We start from the raw sequence: 10,006 nt of genomic DNA on the forward strand, positions 1-10,006 counted from the left end.
ATTAAAAAATAACTATTAAACAGGCTATACAAATCAGCCATTTCCATATATATGCACACAGGACTAAACACTGGTGTTATCAGAACTGGTCTTGGGGGAAGTCTCCTAACTACCCACCCGTTTAATAATATTGCAATAAATTCTTTTATAATTAACCTATTGCTGTATGTATTATAATAATTGTACGGTCAACGTGTTTTGGCTCTTATTAAAGTGCACGTCATGCAGAGATAAATGACACTGCACTTTGTAGATTTGAGAGAGAAAAACCCTCACGTTTCAAAAATCTCTTATTTCCAAAAATGGTGAGGAAAACCCAGAATTGATGGAGTTTCCTGTCGTTTTGTAAAAAAATATATAGTTTTCGGGTTACAAAGTAGCTATCAGTGGCGCAAAATGTCATTTATAGTTTGTGCCAGATAAATTGCTAAATAAGTATTGTTATCTCTGCGATCGCTATTTTTTTTTTAGCGCTTGCTTATTCTGGTATTTTAAATAATAATAAGTATGGCGGCGGATATTTGCGCAGGTCGCATGTGTTCTCTGAATCCATGTAATTCTAACATTTTGAAGTTTGCTTTTTTAACAGACACTGAAATGCAGTGTATTGAAAACCAAATTTCAAAAATTCAGGTAAAAATAGCCGAGTTGTGACTAGCGGAGTTAAGACATTGTAAATATTGCAATATTGTTTTAATTGAACAGTTTGGTATTTAGTGGAAAAACCCAATTATCCGCGTACTTGCTGGCGATTTTGCTATTAATGTGTTTCTTAAAATAAGTTACTAACATTGACATCCAGTTTCCAGCTACTCTAGTCATAGGATTTGTGTATTGTATGTTTAAAATGGAATTACTTTATTTTTTAGACAGAATCGGTGATAGAAGCTTGCAGCCTGATCACAGAGAGAAACAGGAAAAGTGATATATCTGCAGATATTTGACGCTACACGGCTGATCAGGCAACAAGTGCCCAAACACTGCCGGGGAGAGCCAGCTGTCAATGAAGTGGCTATCTGAGCTGGTCGAGTAGTTAAGCATTCGACCTGCTACTGTAGCGAGAAAGCTGTGTTTAAGTGTGAAAATAGGGTCCTTTTAAAAAAAATGTCACCATTGGCGATTAACAAAATGACTCAGGCTGCACATTAAGCACCATAACTACTACAGCCTGTTGTAATGGTGTCGTCCCACTGTTAAAAGTCAAGCTCTTTCCAAACAGTTTGACACTTACCCGAACCCTTCTGCATTGGCATATCAATTCCATCTGTCTTTGGATAAGGTCCCAAAAGAGACTAAATTGGTATATCTTATAGTTGTAGCTATATCTGTGAAGAGGGACCAGACTACGGGTGCCAGGGAGACACAGGTAAGTTTCAAAGCAATCGAAAATGGTTGGATATGGTGCCTAGACTGTCCTTTTATGCATAAATGGCACTTACATGTTGGAGTGTTGTTGTCGTTTATTTATTCAGTTTGTTTTAATTAAAGTAGGTCATGTAATCTAATTTAGTTTTTTAGCGTTCCTTGAAAAAACGAAAAATGAAAAAGATATGTCCAAATATTCTATACCGTAAAAAACTATGCTTATGGAAGTCACGAAAAATTGATGCAAGGACCCAATTTATGATAAACAGGAAATATTAGTGTATTTAGTGTGGCGAAATTTGTGTAATTTATTTAGTTTGAAAGCTTAGTGACAAACTCTGACTGTATAGAGTTAGAAGCTTAGTGTTAGCCTTCCCACTTCCCCCCAAAAATCTTTATTTTTGTATGTATTTGAATGCTGCAAAGGTTTTACGACACAGCATGGCAAATGCTAATTAAAGAAGGCCCATCATGCGATATATGTACTATTACAACCAGTGACATTTTGGGAAGATGGCCGTTCCTTTAGCTTGGAAATGAAGCAGAAGTTTGTTCTAATTACTTCCGCTTCACACCTCATCCACTGTAAATCTCTGTTTTCTCGGATTCAAGAAAAAACGGAATTGTAAGCAACAAAAAAAAAAGTACCAGTGACCACACACTAGTCCTCTCCGGATTTATACCTGCCTTCTCCTAGGCTGAGGGAGGAGAATTTATATCCTTTTTGCGGTTACAAAGTCTCCACCAACCATCTATTATTGAAGTAAATTTTACTATGAAACATCCATTTCTCTTTTGGATTTTAACGGAAATAGACATCACACTTTAACGGAAATATTGTTTGTAACACCTGTTTGCTGGTAACACGTTATAGTGGGAGGAAGTTTGTGCTGTAGACTCTTGACACATTTTAAGCAATTCATACAGTTTTTATGTTTATATACACACTGAATGTGAACTGTTTTGTCTGGTCATATTTGTTCACACTTACAGTAGCAGAACCGGAATTACAATGTACCTTGAAAGACGTAAAACGAGGAGACAACAGACATACACCTGAAAACTATGAGTTAGCAAAATAATCCTGAAACTGGACACCAGAGAAGTAAGGGATAGGTGTTGGCAATAGGCGAAACAAATAAAATTCAACAACTCTTTCTCAGGAATAACCGGATGTAATGCTTAGAAATAAGGAACTACGAAAGTGGCTTTGTGTCTTACATACCACAGCATGTAACACAAGTAGTGCCCTTCATTTTGCAATTATAAATGAAGATTAATGGGCGATTATGACAGACACAGACCCCACCATAGACAGCTCACTCCAAATACAGTCAGACCCCACCATAGACACTCCATATACAGACAGACACCACCATAGACAGCTCACTTCAAATACAGACAGACCCAATTATAGACAGCTCACTCCCTATACAGACAGACCCCATCATAGACAGTTCGCTACCATTACAGACAGACTCCATCACACGCAGACAGCTCACTCCAATTACAGACAGACTGTTGCGGTTGCTGGTTGGTGGAAAAGCTGTGCCCGACCGGCACAGACTAGCCGACGGCACAAGCTTACCTGCGAGCCGACAGCCGCTTCTCCGCATCCTCTGACCGTCGCGCCCGGATCCAAAAAGGCGCTGACCGCGTGGTCACGCCTAAACTCAGCTCCGCCCCAGAAGTTTATACGGACGTGCGCGTGACGTCACGACGTCGACGCGCACGCACGTTCTGGGGTCAGAGGTCGCCCTCTGACCAATCAGACCTTTGACCTCGGCTTTCCCTTTGACCATTCTCTGTCTCTAGCGTATTAGTCCGGCCATTCTAAGGTCCGGTTTACGCTCTGTCCTTTTATTTTCCTTTTCTTGTCTATGTATATGTTTACATAGTTTCTGCGTGCTGGACCACACTAGTAGTCGTGACACAGACTCCATCACATGGAGACAAACCTCTCTCATCACACATAAACACATTACATCATGCATATTATTTCTTTGTCAAGTCTTCCTCCCCCAACTGTTTTGTTTTGCTAAAAGCTCTGAGAGCATGCCGTAGGTCTGTCTGACTACCTGCATGGTACATGGATGTCCTCAGAACAAGGAGATAACATTAGTTTTCCCAATAAATATATCTGTGCTATTTATCTTTTATTTTTCATTATTTTTAAAAGGCCACTGGAAACAACATAACCACTACAGTATAGTGCTGTGGTTATGTTGCCTCGAGTCTTTTAGAAGTGGTTTAACAAAAACTGGGTCTTGCAACAGCACCCAAATATTACCACCAATTTAGCTGCTTTAATAATGCCTATCATCCCCACTTCTAGTCCCCCCCCCTAAGCAATACACCTGGGTGGGATTTGTGTGGTGGCTGTGTGGGTGTAATTGTGTAAGGGCTGGCTGAGTGTGATGTTCATGTGCAAAGTTTGTTGAGTGTAAAATGTATATGTGGAGTTTGCGGAGTGTGATTATGTGTGTGAGGGCTTGTCATTGTGCTGGGACTTTTCCAAGTGTGATTTAATGTACAGTTGGCTGAAGGTGATTGAGGATAAAGTGCAATGAGTATAATGAAGGGTGGCATTGGCTGAGTGTAATTTGTGCATGGAACTGGCTGTGAGTGATTGTTTGTGAGGGTTGCCTGAGTGTGATTGCAGTGAAAAGGTAGTTTTACTCATTTTTTCTCCATTGCCGTGCCGGTTTTGCCATGGCTGGCCCTGCCTCCATGTTTGAAATACTCAATATTATCTCATCCATTTCGTATATAAGGCAATACGCTGCACAGCACCAGTCAGCATTTCCTCATAGAGATGCATTGAATCAATGCATATCTATGGTGAAATCTGGAGACCCTAAATGTAGGTACTGCACACTGTGCAGCACTGAAGTAGGAAGCACCTAGAGGTGTTACTAGGCAAAAATATAAACACTGCCTTTTTCTGAAAAGACAATGTTTACAGTGCTAACACTGCAGGGACAGGGTATAGACACCAAAACCACTAAATTAAGCTGTAGTGGTTCTGGTGACTATAGTGTGTCTTTAATTCCTCTCTCCCACCACTTACCTTTCTCTGTGGAGGGATGTGTAATACATGGTGGTCCCCGGTCTCTTCTGACCTCATCTTTGTTAGAGCATGTTCTCAACTGCTGTTTTGACTTGGCACTCATTGATTGTGTCAGTGAGTTGCCACTCTTTTTATGGGTGGGGCTGGCTGGCTTGGGCCCCCATTTGACAGGCAGAACTGCAGGGCCCAGTCACAATTGTTGTGAATTCAATTCTGTCCAACTTGCGTAACAGCCAGTGTTTTGTGAACACACATCCTACCTAATTCCTAGTATTACACAGTGCAAAAAAAGCTAAATCTGTGCTTCATGCACATAGTCTATAACGGAGAGCTATATAAGGCCATTGTTCAACAGTAAGAATTTAAACAAAAGAACCGCATGTCTTCAAGGAACACAGTAGGCAAAGAGAAATAAAGGCTGCATTGTTAAACCCTCCAATACATCTTGCAAATAAGGGATTTTTGTTGTTATCCTGCGCACAAACTGAATGCTGTGTTCGTGAAACACCTCTGTTTGAGAACACTTGTGTCCAGCGACTGCACATTATACTCCATCTGTTGCATCCCTTTTATATTTACACGTGGTATTCTTACAGTAGGTATATAACACATTTCTAGCATTTAATGTCTTGGTAAAACTCCAAATAAGCTAAAAAAAAAAAAAAAAACAGGGAAAACATACCACAATATATCAGACTAGTCTCACCCAGCAGTCAAGAACTTATATATTACTTATAAAGCAAACCTATACAAACTAGAATTCCCAGCAACCCTGAACCATCGTGACAATTTCTAATCAATTTCTAGCATGGAGTTTAAAGGAATACTCAAAGCACCATAATTGCTACAGTAAGCCGAGTGCACTGGCAAGTCCCTATTATAAGTAGTCAAACCTCTCTTGTGGCTATTATGCCCAGACAACCTTTTTGTAGTGATAGATCTCATTTTGTCCTGATGCCAATGTGCTTCCCATTGTGTTTATGTTGGGGAAGGGGGGGGGGGGGGGTGTTAACATTCTAATGTATGTGAGAGTATGTGTGAATGGAACTAGTTTGGTGTATGTGGTTTGGGAGCATTTGATTCTATGCATTAATGCGACTAGTTTGGGGTATGTTTGGATGATGATTGTGACTGGGTGTGTGGTTGGATGATAAGTGGGACAGGGCTGTGTAAGGAGACTGCTTGTGATGTTATGTGTGTGTGTCTGGAGTCTGCTTGTGGTGTTAATGTGGGTCTGGAGCTGCTTGTCGTGTTATTTGTCTGTGAGGTTGCTTGATGAAGCTTAAGTTGTTTTGATGGTTAGAGTATCCCTTTAAGAGCTAAAACAGCAGAAGGTTGAACATTTGGACAGAACGTTTTATTAAACTGAGGTAAGCAAAATGTTCAGCCTGATGGTGTGAGTGAAGGACCGAATACATGGTGAAGAGTTGGATGAAGGGGGTGATGACCTGTGGATCAAGGCAAGCATGGTGGACACAGGTAAAGGAAGAACCATCTAAGGGTAAAGTATAGCAGACAGGACCTCAATAAAGATTCGAACATGCAGCAGATGAAGCATGATGCTCCCCTGCTAGTGTTAACTCACCCCATTTCTGCTTTTTCCCCATTACTGTTCTGGCTCTCACTGCCTCACCACATCCAGCTGTGCTCCTGATTCACTCACAGCATGTGAATGGGCTAGTGAGGGAGATCTTTGGTGATCTTTGACTGGCCATGCCGCCCCTCTCTTGCCTTGGTGACCATAAGGGAAATCATGCCCTGCATGGACCCTGCGTGATGATGGTGCTGCTGGCTATTGAGATCAAGCAAGCATTGAAATTAACATTTCATAAAGCAATGAAATATATAATGTATCCCTATAATACATTTTTATCTTAAGAAAGTTTAATCATTTACCGTTAATCTTTTATGACAGGCTCACTTTGTAAAAAAACTAACCGTTGTCTGTAAAAGGATTTAGCTCTGCTCTAGCACACAAGTCTGAACGTGAGATGATGAAATTACTATCCCCAAAATAAGTTAATAGTTACACCTATTCCCTGACAGCCTTTAGTCATAGAATGTAGCCCAGGTTTTGAAAGCAGACTCTTGACCCAGCCTGTTTTCTGGCCTCTTGTACTTTGACCATGCTAGTGTTTACTATACTGCAGTTTTTTTGCTTCTCTCTCAATTAGTTTAATCTTCCCAATAGCTTCTCTGAGACAAACTAGCATTAAACTGGACCCTCGTAACGGAGTTATTGGCTATTAAACGTGTAGCTTGTCGAGACAAGAAGTAATTGTATCCTGGAGTACCAGGAGAGAGTAGGCCGGTGGATGTCACCCCAGAGAGATGGCTGCAATGATGGGCAGGCATGGAGACCGTACATGGAGTGTTTCTGGAGCTCTGAATGATCCTGTCTTGTGTTTCACACTGGGGATGCATTCTGCATTCAGTCCAGCTTAATAGAAAATTGCTGGGCAGGTCTTACAATATGGACCATATCCCGGGACCCAAGCCAAAAATTACCATAAGTACTGTAGCTACAAAAATGGGACAGTTGGCAACTATGTTTGTTTAACGATTAAAAGACAAGGAATAGACTTTATTAAAATGCAGTTTCATTCCATTCTATCCTGAACACAGTGGTGCATGGTTCTATCCTGACCACAAGGTCTTGTAAAATAGAACGTAGTGGCTTGGGCTTAATAGAGAAATGCTAATCATAAAATGGCTTCAAATCGAGTCATGTCTATCACTTTCTCTGCCAGAGGCGGCTCTCTAATTAGGCGTTTTTGGCGGCCGCCTAAGGCCTTGCCCTGCCTGGTGCCTCGCGGCCACCTAAACCGCCTTAGGGCAGACTGTGTGACCGAGGGCCCGACACCATGAGGGGGCCTGGCATCTTGCTCTGAATGCTGCCTGGTGCGAGGCCCTCCAGTGCTGCCTGGTGCGAGGGCCTCTGCCCGGCCGGAGAGTGCCAATCTCAGACACAAGTCTGCAGCTCTGCAATGTGCAGAATTGCAGACCATGTGTCTTGCAAGATCTGGCCCCCCTCCCTCCCTCACACCATCATCAACCCCCTCACACCATAATCACTCCATTAATACCATCACTCCATCAATACCCCCCTCCCTCACACCATCAATACCCCTCTCCCACACACCATCATCACCACCCCCCTCACACCATCATCACCCCCTCCTCACATCATCATCACCTCCCCCCTCACACCATCATCACCCCCCTCCCACACACCATCATCACCCTCCTTCCTCACACCATCATCACCCCCTCTCCCTCACACCATTATCACCCCCTCCCTCACACTATCATAACCCCCCACACCTGCCTTATAGTATTACCCCATCCCTCACACTATTAACCCCTCCCTCCCTCCCACCATCACCCCCTTCCTCCCTCACACCATCATCACCTCCTTCCTCACGCTATCACCCCCTCCCTCACACCATCACCCCCTTCCTCACACCATCACCCCCCCTCACACCATCACCCCCCTCACACCATCACCCCTTCCTCACACCATCACCCCTTACTCACACCATCACCCCTCCCTCATATCATCACCCCCTCCCTCACACTATTACCCCCTTCCTCACATCATCACCCCCTCACACCATCGTCCTCCCTCACCCTGCCTACACCATCACCCCCTCCCTTACACCATCACCCCCTACCTCACTGTATTACCCCCTCCCTCACACTATCACCCCCCTCTCTCACACTATCATTACTCTCTCACTATCACCTCCTCCCACACTGTATCACCCCTCTCCCACACACTATCACCTCCATTCCCAAACAGTGTCACCCCAGCTCACACAGTGTCACCGCCCTCACATACAGTATCAACCTCACACACACACACACACACACAGTATCACTCCTCAAATACATTATCACACATTTTTACCCACACACACACACACTCACACTCTCTCTCTCTCTCTCTCTCACACACACACACACACACACACACACAGAGTATCACCCCTTACACACACACTGTCACCCCCTTCTACACATAGTATCACCCCCACACACACAGTCACCATCCCTCATACATGCTGTCACCCCCTCACACACACACTGTCATGCCCCCCACAATGTAGTGTCTCCATACTCCCCTCATGCTGTCACCCCTCTCCCCCCCCCCACACTGTATCCCCCCACACTGCCAGCCCCTTCACGCATCCACACTCACATTATTAACTCCTAATTCTGGTAATCTCTCCCCCTCAGCTGCCCTCGCTCTGCCACAATCACCCTGTCAAATTAACACCCCTAATTCTGTCATACTCACCTTCTCTCACTCAGTCACACTCTTCCCCCCAACCCTGCCACACTTATCCTGTCACATTAATGCCACTAATCCTGTAATCCTGTCACACTCTGCCACACTCCAACCATGCCACAGTCACCATTCACCCCAACCCGGACACACTGACCTCCACTCACACGGTCACACTCCTATTTCAAACCATGTCAACCATGGTGAAAGTATCTCTGGCACTGATTTTTTTTTACCAGTAACTTTATTATTTGGTAAACGATATTTTAAAAGATTTTTTGCTCAAACAATAACCCCTTCACACCAGTACATATTTATACACGACTGCCAGGCTATACAACCATACTCCACAATTGTGTATAAACGATTGTCATAATTGATAACTAAATTTATTTATTTCAAATTAATTTTGTTTGCAAATTGTGCTACAACTACAACCAAATAGCTCACAGTGCAGGGGCACAGAAAGCCGTGACACTGCAAGCTTCTAAACAAAGAATGCAGACACTAGTTCTCTGTATCCATACTGCAAGCCCTCCTTTCAATATAGCGACTGCTCCTTATACACACACAAGATGCAACCCTATTTATTTCACTTTGGGAGTTAGTGGGGCCTCATGTTTGAGTTTCGCCTAAGGCCTACTAAAGTCTAAAGCCGACCCTGTTCTCTGGTCCTTTAGGGGCTACACACAGCTTCGTGATTACCATTCAGTACATGTTTTTAATTCCCAATGTTCATGTGAGGGCATGCTAACATTTTTTGAATTGTTTAACTGTGTGAAAGGATTGTGGAACACAGACTTCCTCATACTGGACACTCTTTTTCCTCCACGTATAATTGTAAAAGCAGATAAATCCAACTATTCTGCAACATTTGGAACTTGTAGCCCTTAAGCTCTTGACTAGTTGTCTGCAGTTGCATGAAGATCACAAAGTTACACATACCATGCCTGAAACAAATCAATATATGCATATTCTGATTTAATTAAACCAAATGAGAGATGTTTTCATTCTGGTTTACTGACTAAAAAGTAAACCTCAAAAACTCTTAAAACATTCAAATGCGTCAATTTCAGAATTTAATTTGCTTAGTTCGTATATTCATAATTTATGCTTTTTCTAAGGTTCCTGAAACATTCTGGTCACATTCAGATACTTCCAGATGTTTTTAAGGTGTATTTGTATGTGGACATGTTTCGATTGTGGGCTAATTCAAGTAGGGTTGGAGTTCTTTTTCGACAGGTCAGTTGGTAGTAAATGTTACGTAATTTGATTTGACCTCT

This window comes from Pelobates fuscus, chromosome 2, assembly GCF_036172605.1.
Source record: "Pelobates fuscus isolate aPelFus1 chromosome 2, aPelFus1.pri, whole genome shotgun sequence".
Taxonomy (NCBI): Eukaryota; Metazoa; Chordata; class Amphibia; order Anura; family Pelobatidae; genus Pelobates; species Pelobates fuscus.